General features: G+C 37.2%; 1 protein-coding gene and 1 long non-coding RNA gene across 3 annotated transcripts in view; both read left to right on the forward strand.

The window, feature by feature from the left end:
• LRRTM4 (leucine rich repeat transmembrane neuronal 4) overlaps nucleotides 1-17,129 on the forward strand; it is a 428,974-nt gene that overhangs the window by 173,589 nt on the left and 238,256 nt on the right. The window lies entirely within an intron of this gene.
• LOC309611961 lies at nucleotides 1,390-3,758 on the forward strand. Its single transcript, XR_014234860.1, has 2 exons — nucleotides 1,390-2,370; nucleotides 2,707-3,758. It is a non-coding gene; the product is annotated as an uncharacterized lncRNA (long non-coding RNA).

Raw genomic sequence — 17,129 nt, forward strand, 5'->3', positions numbered from 1 at the left:
AGACTTGTTTGTGAGATTCTGTTCTGTTTTGTTTTTTTCTTTTTTTCCCACTTACTTAGCAGCATCTGTATTGCTATTTCAGGAAGTAAATGTTTGCTCCTTATAAGGTTCCATTTCAATTGAATTAAGCAGAGATCTCTTGAGGATTTCAGAATGTGGATGTCTTCCTTCCCTATTAACAGCACTGATGCAAATTTTCTCTACTTTTATATACCTTTGTTCAGTCAACTTCTAATATCAAGGGGGGGAATTTTGGTTGCCAATTCTGAAGCCATCACTATTCTCTGAAGACCCTCTATGGAATAAGCTTTTGGCCTTTGGCATTTGTAGACTATTCAGGTAAGTTGCTATATCAGAAACTATATTGTTTTGCTTCACTGCACAATATAGAAGGATTGTATAACAGAAGGCAGGATAATAAATCTCAAGTATTTTCTATTTTCACCTTAAATCCCTTTTTTAACCTCACATCTGCAGTAGAAGATGGTACTTACTGATAAAAAATAATTTAAGGTTTGAGAAATAAAATACATCAGTGAGAAATAAAAGAAAGGTCTGAGGAAAAGCTTATAGGGACTAGATTTACTGCATTTTAATAAAACATTTCTAGACTGAAGGGTCAAATAAACTAAATTTACTGTTTTCTGTCATTCATTTAACAAACATTTAACAAGTACTCAACAGTATGCAAAGCTGTATGTAGGCACTGTGGGAGCTATAAAGATGAATTAAACACAGTTCCTACCTGTGAAAATCTTTGGGAGACAAGAAATATGCATAAATAGCTTGAATACAAGCTCCAAAAATGATGAAAGCCATAAGAGGAGCATAAACAAAGTCTACTGAATCCAGCAGCTGCAGAGATTACTTTCCTGCTGAAGGTAAATGTGGAATGCATATACATAGATGCATGTACATATGTGCACAGGTACACACATATGTATACATGCTTTAGAGGCTTTTTATGTGTTAATTAGCCTTTAAAATCTTAACCAGTCTCTAAAGTGGATAAATCATTTTGGTGGTTTTAATAAATAAATCAACAAAATTAAACATGCCTTGATAATAGAATCTAAATGATTCCAAACATAATTCTGAGTTTAATAACGTTCGAAGAAATGTTTCAGTAAAAATATCAATGCAAGATATGAAAGATATGAGATAATTAATAATGAGCAAAATTAGCTCCTTGTCTCTTGACTAATGTCATAGAAACACATCCATTTGTATCTAATTATTTTAAATGTAGCAAAAATTAGGAAGAAAATTGGGTCATTTTTTAAAAATTAATTAATTTATTTTTTGACTGTGTTGGGTCTTCGCTTCTGTGCGAGGGCTTTCTCTAGTTGTGGCGAGCGGGGGCCACTCTTCATTGTGGTGTGCGGGCCTCTCACTGTCGGGGCCTCTCTTGTTGCGGAGCACAGGCTCCAGACGTGCAGGCTCAGTAGTTGCGACTCACAGGCCTAGTTGCTCCGCAGCATGTGGGATCTTCCCAGACCAGGGCTCGAACCCGTGCCCCCTGCATTGGCGGGCAGATTCTCAACCACTGCGCCACCAGGGAAGCCCAAAAATTGGGTCATTTAAGAAAAAATGTCTAAGGAGAACAACTAAGGTAGTACTGAAATGGATATTAAGTGAATACTAAAGCATCAAAACACTTTTTGAGTGTTTAAATAATTTGAAGTAAATCCTTGCCCAATGGGCTTAAAGAATATAAATGAAGTTTTGAACATATCCCTGGTCAGCTAGTCTCATTTGTGTCTGTGCGGAGACAAAGAATAAATACATTTTAGTTTTTTTTTAATTACCGTTTCTTATTTATTTATTTATTTATTTTTGGCTGCGTTGGGTCTTCATTGCTGTGCGCAGGCTTTCTCTAGTTGCCGCGAGAGGGGGCTACTCTTCGTTGCAGTGAACAAGCTTCTCACTGTGGTGGCTCCCCTCATTGTGGAGCACAGGCTCTAGGCGTGCGGTCTTCAGTAGTTGTGGCCCATGGGCTCAGTAGTTGTGGGTTTAGCTGCTCTGCTGAATGTGGGATCTTCCCAGACCAGGGATCGAACCCATGTCCTCTGAATTGGCAGGTGGATTCTTAACCACTGCACCACCAGGAAAGTCCCTGCATTTTAGTTTTCCAAAGACTAAGTTTCTGTTAGATTTTTAAAATTTTCAAAACAGCAACCTAACTATGATAGAAGCATCAGAACAACTTAGTAAGACTTGTCAACTTATAAAATGCTATATGTTACACACACAAAGGGACATGAGGGAAGCTGTAGTTGAGGGTCTCTTCAAGGGAATTAGTATTGTGGCATAGTCAAAACTATCTAAATTCAAGCACTGATACTTTTGGGTCTAGTTATGTGATTTCAGGTAAATTTTTTTTTTTTTTTTTTTAAAGGTCAAGGTTTTTATTTGTTTTTTTTTAAATTTATTTATGGCTGTGTTGGGTCTTCGTTTCTGTGCGAGGGCTTTCTCCAGTTGTGGCAAGCGGGAACCACTCTTCATCGCGTTGCGTGGGGCTCTCACTATCGCGGCCTCTCTTGTTGCGGAGCACAGGCTCCAGACGCGCAGGCTCAGCAATTGTGGCTCACGGGCCCAGTTGCTCCGCGGCACGTAGGATCTCCCCAGACCAGGGCTCGAACCCGTGTCCCCTGCATTGGCAGGCAGATTCTCAACCACTGCGCCACCAGGGAAGCCCTATTTCAGGTAAATTTTTAACTTTTTTGAGACTTCTTTACAAAGTAGATAAAGCTAGGTAACATTAATATCTACCTCATTAATTGTTATATGAGCTTACACATGAGAAGTTTTAGACTAGTATTTTCTCACATATTAAATAACACTGAGTAATAAACTCTTCCCCACAAAGCAAAAACAAAAATAAGCAAGGAAGAGAGGGAGAAAACACTGATATAGGGAAAATGTTTGTCACAAATATCCTGATGATTCTTTACTTTCCTGAATGAAAATCTGGAAGGAAGCCAGGGGCATTATAACAGAATAAAATTAAGTTCCTTGAATTGTTTATTTAAATCTATTTTATTTTTACACTATTAGCTTTCCTTTGCTCCAGTCTTTTCTGGTCTTAGATTTGCTTTTTCTGGTATCCTTGATTTAAAATTATGAGTTGTATTACATGAGACATAAACCTGTACTTGTGTTAGAAATTAGATAAATTCCTGAATATTGCAAAAATGCAGGTACTATATCTAATACTGTACCACAGTATGATTGTCAGATTAAATACAGGACACCTGTTTAAATTTGAATTTCAAATAAATGATGAATAATTTTTTTAGAGAAATGTCCTGAATTTACATGGGGCATATTTTATTAATAAATTATTGTATGTTTATCTAAAATTCACATTTAGCTGATCATTCTATATTTTTATTTGATGATTTCTGGCAACCCTGGACGGTAGGAAGCTCATTAACTCCCAATGTGTCAACCTCAAAACAAATTAATCAACAAGTAATTCTGGGGCTTCCCTGGTGGCACAGTGGTTAAGAATCCACCTGCCAAATCAGGGGACACAGGTTCGAGCCCTGGTCTGGGAAGATCCCACATGCCACGGAGCAGCTGGGCCCGTGAGCCACAATTACTGAGCCTGCGTGTCTGGAGCCTGTGCTCTGCAACAAGAGAGGCCGCGATAGTGTGAGGCCCGCGCACCGCGATGAAGAGTGGCCCCCGCTTGCCACAACTAGAGAAAGCCCTTGCACAGAAACAAAGACACAATACAGCCATAAATAAGTAAATAAATACATTTAAAAAAAAAACAAAAACAAGTAATTCTGTATATTCATCTCAGTCCCTGCCACCACCTCCTTCCTTTAGACCATAATCATTCTGATTCTAATCATTCCAACAGCCTCCTAACTGTCTCTGGTTTTATTCTCTCACTCTTCCAATCTATTCTCCACCCTGTAGCAAAGTGATTGTTCTAAAACACATATCGGATTACAGTGACTTGCCTGCTAAACATTTGTCAATGGTTCCCCAGAGCTTTCTGGATAAAATTTAAACTCCTTACTAAATAAGGTAAGGCAAAGCCCTAGGTGATCTAGGACTTGTGTTCCTCTCCAGTTTATCCACTGTAAATTAAACTTCACCTACAGTGAGCCTCATTTCATCTTGATTCCTCTGCCTTAAAAGAACTTCTCATACATTCCCTCTTCCTCCCTTAGCTAACCCCTACTTGCCAGTCTGCTTTATGCTTTTTCCTTTATGTTGTCCCATGCTAGGTAAATGACATCCAATTATTTGTTTAAATACTGTATAGAAGTATAGGCTATAATATCTTCTTTTCGTATGTATTGAAGACAGAATGGAACTGACTAATGTGAGCTGTGAAAGAATTTCCCTACCCTTAACCAAACTCTCTTTAAAAATGATTGAATTAAAAGCTATTTTTAAGAGGTAACATACACAATGTTCAATAAGTAGAGAAAACAATATAAAGTTATAAAACTTTCATCTGACATATTCAAGCTGTGGATTTCATGAAAATAATTTTTTTCTTAGTTTCACTGTTTCAATTGGCAATTAAGTAATTAAATATTCATTAATAAAGAATTTATAATGTCCTGATTGCAAATTTTAAGTGGGTCATGCCCTACAAATATATGCTCCATTTCACAGTCTCAAGCTTTTAAAAATTTAAGCAGACAGCCTCTCTAAAGATTATATATTTCCTTTTGTTTACATTTTTTCTTCTGTAACATTTTTAAATTTCCCATTTTGCTAACAATCATTATACTCATTCTCAATACTCAAAAGGATTAAAAATTAAAACATGATTTATTCAAAGTATATAGAATTGGATATATTTAATAAAAATATAAACTAAATAAATCAAGATATTAACTTCTTGATACAAAAAAATTTCCTCTAAATTATTAAAAATTATGTAGTATAATTTGTTTTGACTCTATCTAAATGTAAACCAAATTTTAAATTATGTTTATATGAAAATCGTTTTACTTAGCTTTTTTTTTTTTTACTTTTTGAATTTTATTTAATTTTTTTTTTATACAGCAGGTTCTTATTAGTCATCAATTTTGTACACATCAGTGTATACATATCAGTCCCAATCCCCCAATTCATCACACCACCATCCCCACCCCACCACGGCTTTCCCCCCTTGGTGTCCATAACTTTGTTCTCTACATCTGCTGTCTCAACTTCTGCCCTGCAAACCGGTTCATCTGTACCATTTTTCTAGGTTCCACATACATGCGTTAATATATGATATTTGTTTTTCTCTTTCTGACTTACTTCACTCTGTATGACAGTCTCTAGATCCATCCACGTCTCAACAAATGACCCAATTTCGTTCCTTTTTATGGTTGAGTAATATTCCATTATATATATGTACCACATCTTCTTTATCCATTCGTCTGTTGATGGGCATTTAGGTTGCTTCCATGACCTGGCTATTGTAAATAGTGCTGCAATGAACATTGGTGTGCACGTGTCTTTTTGAATTATGGTTTTCTCTGGGTATATGCCCAGGAGTGGGATTGCTGCATCATATGGTAATTCTATTTTTAGTTTTTTAAGGAACATCCATACTGTTCTCCATAGTGGTTGTATCAATTTACATTCCCACCAACAGTGCAAGAGGGTTCCCTTTTCTCTGCACCCTCTCCAGCATTTGTTGTTTGTAGATTTTCTGATGATGCCCATTCTAACTGGTGTGAGGTGATACCTCATTGCAGTTTTGATTTGCATTTCTGTAATAATTAGTGATGTTGAGCAGCTTTTCATGTGCTTCTTGGCCATCTGTATGACTTCTTTGGAGAAATGTCTATTTAGGTCTTCTGCACATTTTTGGATTGGGTTGTTTGTTTCATTAATATTGAGCTGCATGAGCTGTTTTTATATTTTGAAGATTAATCCTTTGTCGTTAATTCATTTGCAAATATTTTCTCCCATTCTGAGGGTTGTCTTTTCATCTTGCTTACGGTCCCCTTTATTGTGCAAAAGCTTTTAAATTTCATTAGGTCCCATTTGTTGATTTTTGTTTTTATTTCCATTACTCTAGGAGGTGGATCAAAAAAGAACTTGCTGTGATTTAATTCAAAGAGTGTTCTTCCTATGTTTTCCTCTAAGAGTTCTATAGTGTCCGGTCTTACGTTTGGGTCTCTAATCTATTTTGAGTTTATTTTTGTGTATGGTGTTAAGGAGTTTTCTAATTTCATTCTTTCACATGTAGCTGTCCAACTTTCCGAGCACCACTTATTGAAGAGACTGTCTTTTCTCCATTGTATATCCTTGCCTCCTTTTTCATAGATTAGTTGACCATAGGTGCGTGGGTTTATCTCTGGGCTTTCTATCTTGTTGCATTGATCTATGTTTCTCTTTTTGTGCCAGTACCATATTGTCTTGATTACTGTAGCTTTGTAGTATAGTCTGAAGTCAGGGAGTCTGATTCCTCCAGCTCCGTTTTTTTCCTTCAAGACTGCTTTGGGTATTCGGGGTCTTTTGTGTCTCCATACAAATTTTAAGATTATTTGTTGTAGTTCCATAAAATATGCCATTGGTAATTTGATAGGGATTTCATTGAATCTGTAGATTGCTTTGGGTAATATAGTCATTTTCACAATATTGATTCTTCCAATCCAAGAACATGGTATATCTCTCCATCTGTTGGTATCATCTTTAATTTCTTTCATCAGTATCTTATAGTTTTCTGCATACAGGTCTTTTGTTTCCCTAGGAAGGTTTATTCCTAGGTATTATATTCTTTTGGTTGCAATGGTAAATGGGAGTGTTTCCTTAATTTATATTTCAGATTTTTCATCATCAGTGTATAGGAATGCAAGAGATTTCTGTTCATTCATTTTGCATCCTGCAACTTTGCCAAATTCATTGATTAGGTCTAGTAGTTTTCTGGTAGCATCTTTAGGAATCTCTATGTATAGTATCATGTCATCTGCAGACAGTGACAGTTTTACTTCTTTTCCAATTTGTATTCCTTTTATTTTTTTCTTCTCTGATTGCCGTGGCTAGGACTTCCAAAACTATGTTGAATAATAGTGGTGAGAGTGGACATCCTTGTCTTGTTCCTGATCTTAGAGGAAATGCTTTTTCAGTTTTTATTTAGCTTTTTGAAAAAAATTGAATTTGTAGCATATATATATATATTTTAACATCTTTATTGGAGTATAATTGCTCTACAATATTGTGCCAGCTTCTGCCATACAACGAAGTAAATCAGCCATACATATATCCACATAGCCCCTCCCTCCTGCGTCTCCCCTCCACCCTCCCCATCCCACCTCTCTAGGTGGTCACAAAGCAGCTAACCAATCTCCCTGTGCCATGCAGATGCTTCCCACTAGCTATCCTCTTCACACTTGGTACTATACACATGTTCATGCCACTCTCTCACTTCATCCCATCCTAGCATTCCCCATTCCCATGTCCGCAGGTCCATTCTATACATCTGCTTCTTTATTCCTGTCCTACCCCTCGTTTCTTCAGAACCGTTTTTTTTTTTTTTTTTTTAAGATTCCATATATATGTGTTAGCATATGGTACTTGTTTTTCTCTTTCTGACTTACTTCACTCTGTATGACAGACTTTAGGTCCATCCACCTCACTACAAATAACTCAATTTCATTTCTTTTTAGGGCTGAGTAATAGTCCATTGTACACATGTGCCACATTTTCTTTATCCATTCATCTGTCAATGGACATTTAGGTTGCTTCCATGTCCTGGCTATTGTAAATGGTGCTGCAATGAACATTGTGGTACATGACTCTTTTTGAATTATGGTTTTCTCAGGGTATATGCCCAGAAGTGGGATGGTTGGGTCGTATGGAAGCTCTATTTTTTGTTTTTTAAGGAACCTCCATAGTGTTCTCCATAGTGGCTCTATCAATTTATATTCCCACCAACAGTGCAGGAGGGTTCCTTTTCTCCATACCCTCTCTACCATTTATGGTTTGTAGATTTTTTGATGATGGCCATTCTGACTGATGTGAGGAGATATCTCATTGTAGTTTTGATTTGCATTTCTCTAATGATTAGTGATGTTGAGCATTCTTTCACGTGTTTGTTGGCAATCTGTATATCTCCTTTGGAGAAATGTCTATTTAGGTCTTCTGCCCATTCCTGGATTGGGTTGTTTGTTTTTTTGATATTGAGCAATGTGAGCTACATATATATATTGGAGATTAATCCTTTGTCAGTTGCTTCATTTGCAAATATTTTCTCCAATTCTGAAGGTGGTCTTTTCATCTTGTTTATGTTTTCCTTTGCTGTGCAAAAGCTTTTAAGTTTCACTAGGTCCCATTTGTTTATTGTTGTTTAATTTCCCTGTCTCTAGGAGGTGGGTCAAAAAGGATCTGGCTGTGACTTATGTCATGGAGTGTTCTGCCTATGTTTTCCTCTAAGAGTTTTATAGTATCTGGCCTTACATTTAGGTCTTTAATCCATTTTGAGTTTATTTTTGTGTATGGTGTTAGGGAGTGTTCCAATTTCATTCTTTTACATGTAGCTGTTGAGTATTCTCAGCACCACTTATTGAAGAGGCAGTCTTTTCTCCATTGTATATTCTTGCCTCCTTATCAAAGATAAAGTGACCATATGTGAATGGGTTTATCTCTGGGCTTTCTATCCTGTTCCATTGATCTATATTTCTGTTTTTGTGCCAGTATCATACTGTCTTGATTACTGTAGATTTGTAGTATAGTCTGAAGTCAGGGAGCCTGATTCCTGCAGCTCCGTTTTTCTTTCTCATGATTGCTCTGGCTATTCTAGGTCTTTTGTGTTTCCATAAAAATTGTGAACATTTTTGTTCTAGTTCTGTGAAAAATGCCATTGGTCGTTTGAGAGGGATTGTACTGAATCTTTTGATTGCTTTAGGTAGTACAGTCATTATCACAATGTTGATTCTTTCAATCCAAGAACATGTTATGTCTCTCCATCTGTTTTTATCATCTCTAATTTCTTTCATCAGTGTCATATAGTTTTCTGCATACAGGTCTTTTGTCTCCTTAGGTAGGTTTATTCCTAGGTATTTTTTTCTTTTTCTCACAACGGTAAATGGGAGTGTTTCCTTAATTTCTCTTTCAGATTTTTCATCATTAGTGCATAGGAAAGCAAGAGATTTATGTGCATAAATTTTGTATCCTGCAACTTTACCAAATTCATTGATTAGCTCTAATAATTTTCTGGTAGCATCTTTAGGAATCTCTATGTATAGTGTCATGTCATCTGCAAACAGTGACAGTTTTACTTCTTTCCATTTTGGATTCCTTTTATTTCTTTTTCTCCTCTGATTGCTGTGGCTAAAACTTCCAAAACTATGTTGAATAATAGTTTTGAGAGGGGACAGCCTTGTCTTTTTCCTGTTCTTAGAGGAAATGGTTTCAGTTTTTCACCATTGAGAATGATGTTGGCTGTGGTTTTGTCATATATGGACTTTATTATGTTGAGGTAAGTTCCCTCTATGCCTACTTTCTGGAGGGTTTTTATCATAAATCGTTGTTGAATTTTGTCAAAATCTTCTCCTGCATCTATTGAGATGATCATATGGTTTTTCTCCTTCAATTTGTTAATATGGTGTATCACATTGATTGATTTGCTTATATTAAAGAATCTTTGCATTCCTCGGATAAACCCCAGTTGATCATGGTATATGATCCTTTTAATTCTTTTTGCTAGTATTCTGTTGAGGAATTTTTCATCTATGTTCTTCATTGATTTTGGCCTGTAGTTTTCTTTCTGAGTGACATCTTTGGTTTTGGTATCAGGGTTATGGTGGCCTCGTAGAATGAGTTTGGGAGTGTTCCTCCCTCTGCTATATTTTGGAAGAATTTGAAAAGGATAGGTGTTAGCTCTTCTCTAAATGTTTGATAGAATTCACCTGTGAAGACTTCTGGTCCTGGGCTTTTGTTTGTTGGAAGATTTTTAATCACAGTCTCAATTTCAGTGTTTGTGATTGGTCTGTTTATATTTTCTATTTCTTCTTGGTTCAGTCTTGGAGGTTGTGCTTTTCTAAGAATTTGTCCATTTCTTCCCTGTTGTCCATTATATTGGCATAAGGCTTGCTTGTAGTAATCTCTCATGATCCTTTGTATTTCTGCTGTGTCAGTTGTTACTTCTTTCTCATTTCTAATTCTATTGATTTGAGTCTTCTCCCTTTTTTTCTTGATGGGTCTGCCTAATGGTTTACAGATTTTGCTTATCTACTCATAGAACCAGCTTTTAGTGTTATTGATCTTTGCTATCGTTTCCTTCATTTCTGTTTCATTTATTTCTGATCTGATCTTTATGATTTCTTTCCTTCTGCTAACTTTGGGCGTTTTTTGTTCTTCTTTCTCTATTTACTTTAGGTATAAATTTAGGTTGTTTATTTGAGATGTTTCTTGTTCTTGAGATAGGACTGTATTGCTCTAAACTTCCCTCTTAGAACTGCTTTTGCTGCATCCCATAGGTTTTGGGTCACCGTGTTTTCAGTGTTGTTTGTTTCTAGGTATTTTTTAATTTTCCCATTGATTTCTTCAGTGATCTCTTGGTTATTTAGTAGTGTATTATTTAGCCTCCATGTGTTTGTATTTTTTACAGATTTTTTCCTGTAAGTGATATCTAGTCTCATAGCATTGTTGTAGGAAATATACTTGATACGATTTCAATTTTCTTAAATTTACCAGGGCTTGATTTATGACCCAAGATATGATCTATCCTTGAGAATGTTCCATGAGCACTTGAGAAGAATGTGTATTCTGTTGTTTTTGGATGGAATGTCCTATAAATATCAATGAAGTCCATCTTGTTAAATGTATCATTTAAGGCTTGTGTTTCCTTATTTATCTTCATTTTGGATAATCTGTCCATTGTTGAAAATAGGGTGTTAAAGTCCACTACTATGATTGTGATACTGTCGATTTCCCCTTTTATGGCTGTTAGCATTTGCCTTATGTATTGAGGTGCTCCTATGTAGGGTGCATAAATATTTACAATTGTTTTATCTTTTTCTTGGGTTGATCCCTTGATCATTATTTAGTGTCCTTCTTTGTCTCTTGCAATAGTTTATTTTAAAGTCTATTTTGTCTGATGAGAATTGCAACTCCAGCTTTCTTTTGATTTCCACTTGCATGGAATATCTTTTTTCCATCCCCTCACTTTCTGTCTGTATGTGTCCCTAGGTCTGAAGGGGGTCTCTTGTAGACAGCATATATACAGGTCTTATTTTTGTATGCATTCAGCCAGTCTATGTATTTTGTTTGGAGGATTTAATCCATTTACATTTAAGGTAGTTATTGATATGTATGTTCTTATTACCATTTTTTTGATTGTTTTGGGTTTGTTATTTTAGGTCTTTGCTGTCTTTTATGTTTCCTGCCTAGAGAAGTTCCTTTAGCATTTGTTGTAAAGCTGGTTTGGTGGTGCTGAATTTCTTAGCTTTTGCTTGTTTGTAAAGGTTTTAATTTCTCTGTCGAATCTGAATGAGATCCTTGCTGGGTACAGTAATCTAGATGGTAGGTTTTTCCCTTTCATCACTTTAAATATGTCCTGCCACTCCCTTCTGGCTTGCAGAGTTTCTGCTGAAAGATCAGCTGTTAACCTTATAGGGATTCCCTCTTATGTTATTTGTTGTTTTTTCCCTTTCTGCTTTTAATATTTTTTTTTTGTATTCAATTTTTGATAGTTTGATTAATATGTGTCCTGCTGTGTTTCTCCTTGGATTTATCCTGAATGGGACTCTCTGCACTTCCTGGACATGATTGACTATTTCCTTTCCCATATTAGGGAAGTTTTCAACACTAATCTCTTCAAATATTTTCTCAGTCCCTTTCTTTTTATCTTCTTCCTCTGGGACCCCTATAATTTGAATGTTGGTGCATTTAATGTTGTCCCAGAAGTCTTGGAGGCTGTCTTCAATTCTTTTCATTCTTTTTTCTTTATTCTGCTCTGCAGTAGTTATTTCCAGTATTTTATCTTCCAGGTCACTTATCCGTTCTTCTGCCTCAGTTATTCTGCTATTGATTCCTTCTAGAGAATTGTTAATTTCATTTATTGTGTTGTGCATCATTGTTTGTTTGCTCCTTAGTTCTTCTAGGTCCTTGTTAAACGTTTCTTGTATTTTCTCCATTCTATTTCCAAGATTTTGGATCATCTTTACTATATCATTACTCTGAATTATTTTTCAGATAGACTGACTATTTCTTCTTCATTTGTTTGGTCTGGTCAGTTTTTACCTTGCTCCTTCACCTGTTATATGTTTCTCTGTCTTTTCCTTTTGCTTAACTTGCTGTGTTTGTGGTCTCATTTTCGCAGACTGCATGTTCATTGTTCCCATTGTTTTTGGTGTCTGCTCCCAGTGGCTAAGATTGGTTCAGTGCGTTGTTCAGGTTTCCTGTTGGAGGCGACTGGTGTCTGTGTTCTGGTGGATGAGGCTGGATCTTGTCTTTCTGGTGGGCAGGACCACATCCGGTGGTGTGTTTTCGGGTGTCTGTGACCTTATTATGATTTTAGGCAGCCTGTCTGCTAACGGGTGGGATTGTGTTCCTGTCTTGCTAGTTGTTTGGCATAAGGTGTCCAGCACTGTAGCTTGCTGGCCGTTGAGTTGAGCGGGGTCTTAGCGTTACGATGGTGAGCTCTAGGAGAACTTTCGCTGTTTGTTATTACGTGGAGCTGGGGCATTCTCTGGTGGACCAATTTCCTGAACTTGGCTCTCCCACCTCAGAGGCACATGCCTGACACCCAGCTGGAGCACCAAGACCCTGTCAGCCACACAGCTCAGAAGAAAAGGGAGAAAAAAAGAAAGAAAATATAAAATAAAATGAAATGAAATAAAGTTATAAAAATAAAAAATTATTAAAAATTAAAAAAATTGGGCTTCCCTGGTGGCGCAGTGGTTGAGAATCTGCCTGCCAATGCAGGGGACATGGGTTCGAGCCCTGGTCTGGGAAGATCCCACATGCCGCGGAGCTACTGGGCCCGTGAGCCACAGTTGCTGAGCCTGCGCGTCTGGAGCCTGTGCTCCACAACAAGAGAGGCTGCGATAGTGAGAGGCCCACGCATCGCGATGAAGAGTGGCCCCCGCTTGCCGCAACTGGAGAAAGCCCTGGCACAGAAACGAAGACCCAACACAGCCATAAATAAATAAATAAATAAATTTAAAATAAATGTGATTTGAATAAAATATAAAATCTGGTTTAAAAAAAAAAAAGGATTCCTTCAAAAAAAAATTAAAATGTAATAAAAAAGAAGAAAAAGGAAAAAAAGGACAGACAGAACCCTGTGACAAATGGTAAAAGCAAAGCTATACAGACATAAGCACACAAAGAAGCATACACATACACACTCACAAAAAGAGAAAAAGGAAATATATATATATATATATCCATATATAAAAAAAATAAGGAGGAAGAGTGCAACCAAATCAATAAACAAATCTACCAATGATAATAAACTCTAAATACTAAACTAAGATAAACATAAAATCAGAAACAAATTAGATGCAGAAAAAAAACCTTAGTCTACAGTTGCTACCAAAGTCCACTGCCTCAATTTTGGAATAATTCAGGTATTCCAGGGATGCAGGGTACATCAAGTTGGTTTTGGAGATTTAATCCACTGCACCTGAGGCTGCTGGGAGAGATTTCCATTTCTCTTCTTTGTTCACACAGTTCCTGGGGTTCAACTTTGGATTTGGCCCCACCTCTGCATGTAGGTCGCCTGAGGGCATGTGTTCTTTGCTCAGAGAGGATGGGGTTAAAGGAGCAGATGATTAGGGGGCTCTGGCTCTCAGGCCGGAGGGAGGGAGTGGTACAGCATGCGGGGCAAGCCTGCGGTGGCAGAGACCAGCATGACGTTGCAACAGCCTGAGGCTTGCCGTGTGTTTTCCCAGGGAAGTTGTCCCTGGATCATGTGACCCTGGCAGTGGTGGGCTGCACAGGCTCCCGGGAGGGGAGGTGTGGATAGTGACCTGTGCTTGCACACAGGCTTCTTGGTGGCTGCAGCAGCATCCTTAGTGTTTCATGCCCATCTCTGTTGTCTGCGGTGATAGCCATGGCTTGCGCCCATCTCTGGAGCTCGTTACATGGTGCTCTGAATCCCCTCTCCTCGCGCAACACAAAACAGTGGTCTCTTGCCTCTTAGGCAATTCCAGACTTTTTCCCAGACTTTCTCCTGGCTAGCTGTGGTGCACTAGCCCCCTTCAGACTGTGTTCATGCAGCCACCCCCTGTCCTCTTCCTGGGGTCTGACCTCTGAAGCCAGAGCCTCAGCTCCCATCCCCCATCCTCCCCAGCTGATGAGCAGACCAGGCTCTCAGGCTGGTGAGTGCTGGTCAGCACCTATCCTCTGTGTGGGAATCTCTCCACTTTGCCCTCTGCACCTGTACTGCTGTGCTCTCCGCCATGGCTCTGAAGTTTCCCCTCCGCCACCCTGCATCTCCGCCAGCGAAGGGGTTTCCTGGTGTGTGGAAACTTTTCTCCTTCACAGCTCCCTCCCAGAGGTGCAGGTCCTGTCCCTATTCTTTTGTCTTTGTTTTTTCTTTTTTCTTTTGTCCTACCCAGGTATGTGGGGAGTTTCTTTCCTTTTGGGAAGTCTGAGGTCTTCTGCCAGCATTTAGTAGGTTGTTCTGTAGGAGTTGTTCCACATGTAGATGTATTTCTGATGTATTTGTGGGGAGGAAGGTGATCTCCACATCTTACTCCTCTGCCATCTTGAAGGTCTCCCCATATAGCGTATTTTTATAGTAATAACACAATTTGCAATTATAGCTTTAGAGAACACAAAGAACATTCTGGTTTGCCAATGTTATGAACAGGGATCATGCTTCAGATGAATTATGTCTAAACCTTTATATATATTTATTTATGGTGATATGAATTATTTCATGTTGCAAAATGATTCTTGACTGCTGTGTGTAACTTACATGAAAATTGCACTAATGTGTGAGTACCTCTAGAAGCATAAAATGGAATACTATGGGGAAAAAATTAATGCTCCACAGTTCTGGGAAATGCTATTTCACTATGTGAGGAGCTATTGCCTTCATGCCAACTTTAAAAGTATATACATGTGTATTTTCTCTTTCCTAAGCTCATCCACTGCTCAATTCTCTCCATGGTAGCCAAAGCATTGTCCATTTTTCAAAGCTGTACAGCACACAAATTTTTACAGCACTCAGACACAGTTGTCTTTGATTTAAAAGGAATAGGGCAAAAATATAAAGAGATGTTTCCCTGGGGTTTAGACAATGTTATTGTGAAAGTGAATATTTAAGATTAAGCGTTACCATGTGCTGGCCTGATTGCTAGATTCTGAGTGACAAGATGGTCCTGTTCTTTAGTACATGTTGTGCCTGTGTGATACACTAAGCCTCTAAAGCCCAGGACTCAGGACAGGGGACCATCTCATTCAGGTGTAGTAGCTCCAATAAAGTCAATATTGGCTGCCTTCCATAATAAGTGTTTCCATAAAGCCTCCCCATTGTATTCACAAAGCCCAGCACAGTGTCTCACACATATTAGGACCTGAAGAAATGAGAGGGAGGGAAGGAAGGAGTAATAAAGGAAGAAGGAAGGAAGGACGGAAGGATGGAAGGAAGGAAAGGAGGGAGGGAGGGAGAGAGTGAAGGAAAGAAAGAAGGTTTATAGTTTTGTTCAGGCAGATAAGAATTATTCCTGCTTGTAATGTGGTGGGATAAGTAGGGATTTGTTAGCTCAATTGGCAGTACCATCTTGAAACAGAAGTTCCTTTAATGGGAGGTAGTTTAAGTATAAGGAGATATCAATTTTCTTAAGATGATCAGTCAGGAAATAGATTTAAATTACAAATTCACTTTGGTAACTGGATAGCATTTAGGGATTTACAAATATCAAGACCTCTTAAAGTCTCTTTTGGTTTTATATCCAAACAAAGAGCCAGTGTATAAATAATCATCTGATAATCACTTGTTTGAAATTGTCCACCTACTAGTTACTTTTGCATTTTTAACACAGTTGAGTGGTTCTAATTCATCACAAGCCTGGTTTGGCTTTATCTTTGGCCCTGGCTCTAAGAAAGGCTTCATTACTTTTTCTGCGTGTAGAATTGATATCTTATTCAGTCCCTCAGATTTTCCAAATTTCTTTTTGAAACAAAATCAAGCATTTTTCAGCCCTTTTAATTCTTAACTGTTCTTCTATAGATATATTAAAATATAGTTATAATAAAAAATACAGTTAACTTGATTTGAAATGGCAATATGATTGGCAGCTATTTAAAACCCGATAGTTTTAAAGTGAGATTGTAAAATTTTCACCTGGAACTTTTTTCATGCTCAATTACACTTTTTTTTTTATAAACTTTAAAATACTTGTGAATACATATTTTAGTACAGATTATAGAAAAAGACTCCTTCATTCAATATCTAACTCTATAAAATCTGGTATATCCTTGGAATTTCTTGTTAATGGTTATATTAGATTATTTAGTACTGTATCACCCAAATTACTATTTACAAAACCTTTCCAATTATATATGGGACTTTAAACTAAAAATATATATTATAAAGTACATGTATTTATATAAAAGAGTATCTATATGCTATCTTACATATTCATTTACTCATTTATGTATTTATTTATTTTATTACTTCACTGAAATGAATTAGTGACATAATGAATTAATGACATAAAACACATTCACTAACACACCTGCCTTCGGAAATGCTGACGAAAAGACTTAGAGAAAACATCCAGCTAAGTACAAAATTTAAAATACAATTGACACTATACTAATTCATTACTATTCATAAATAGTACTCTTTCATGTATGCTATAAATTATTTGATATAAAGTGATTGTAATAGAAAGGGAGACTTTATAAATTAACCTAGGTGATAAACAATATTTATAAATCTCAAAATTTACTTGTAACTGTAACAAAATTGCATGAAAGAAAAATAATGTTCCCACTAAAGTGAAAAAAAGAAACAATGAATAAAAAAGAGAAACTCTCTCTGATTTATTTCCTCCAAATCAGGGCCTGCAGACTCCTTTTGTATTGCTGTCACAGTTTTGAATGTCTGATGTACAGAAGTAATATGCTGGCCTTGCAGTTATGAGATCTGTGCGCCACCAACTACATGGTATGACCTTGGACAAGTGACCGAATCTCTC

This window comes from Balaenoptera borealis (assembly GCF_965194805.1).
Source record: "Balaenoptera borealis genome assembly, chromosome: 15".
NCBI lineage: Eukaryota > Metazoa > Chordata > Mammalia > Artiodactyla > Balaenopteridae > Balaenoptera > Balaenoptera borealis.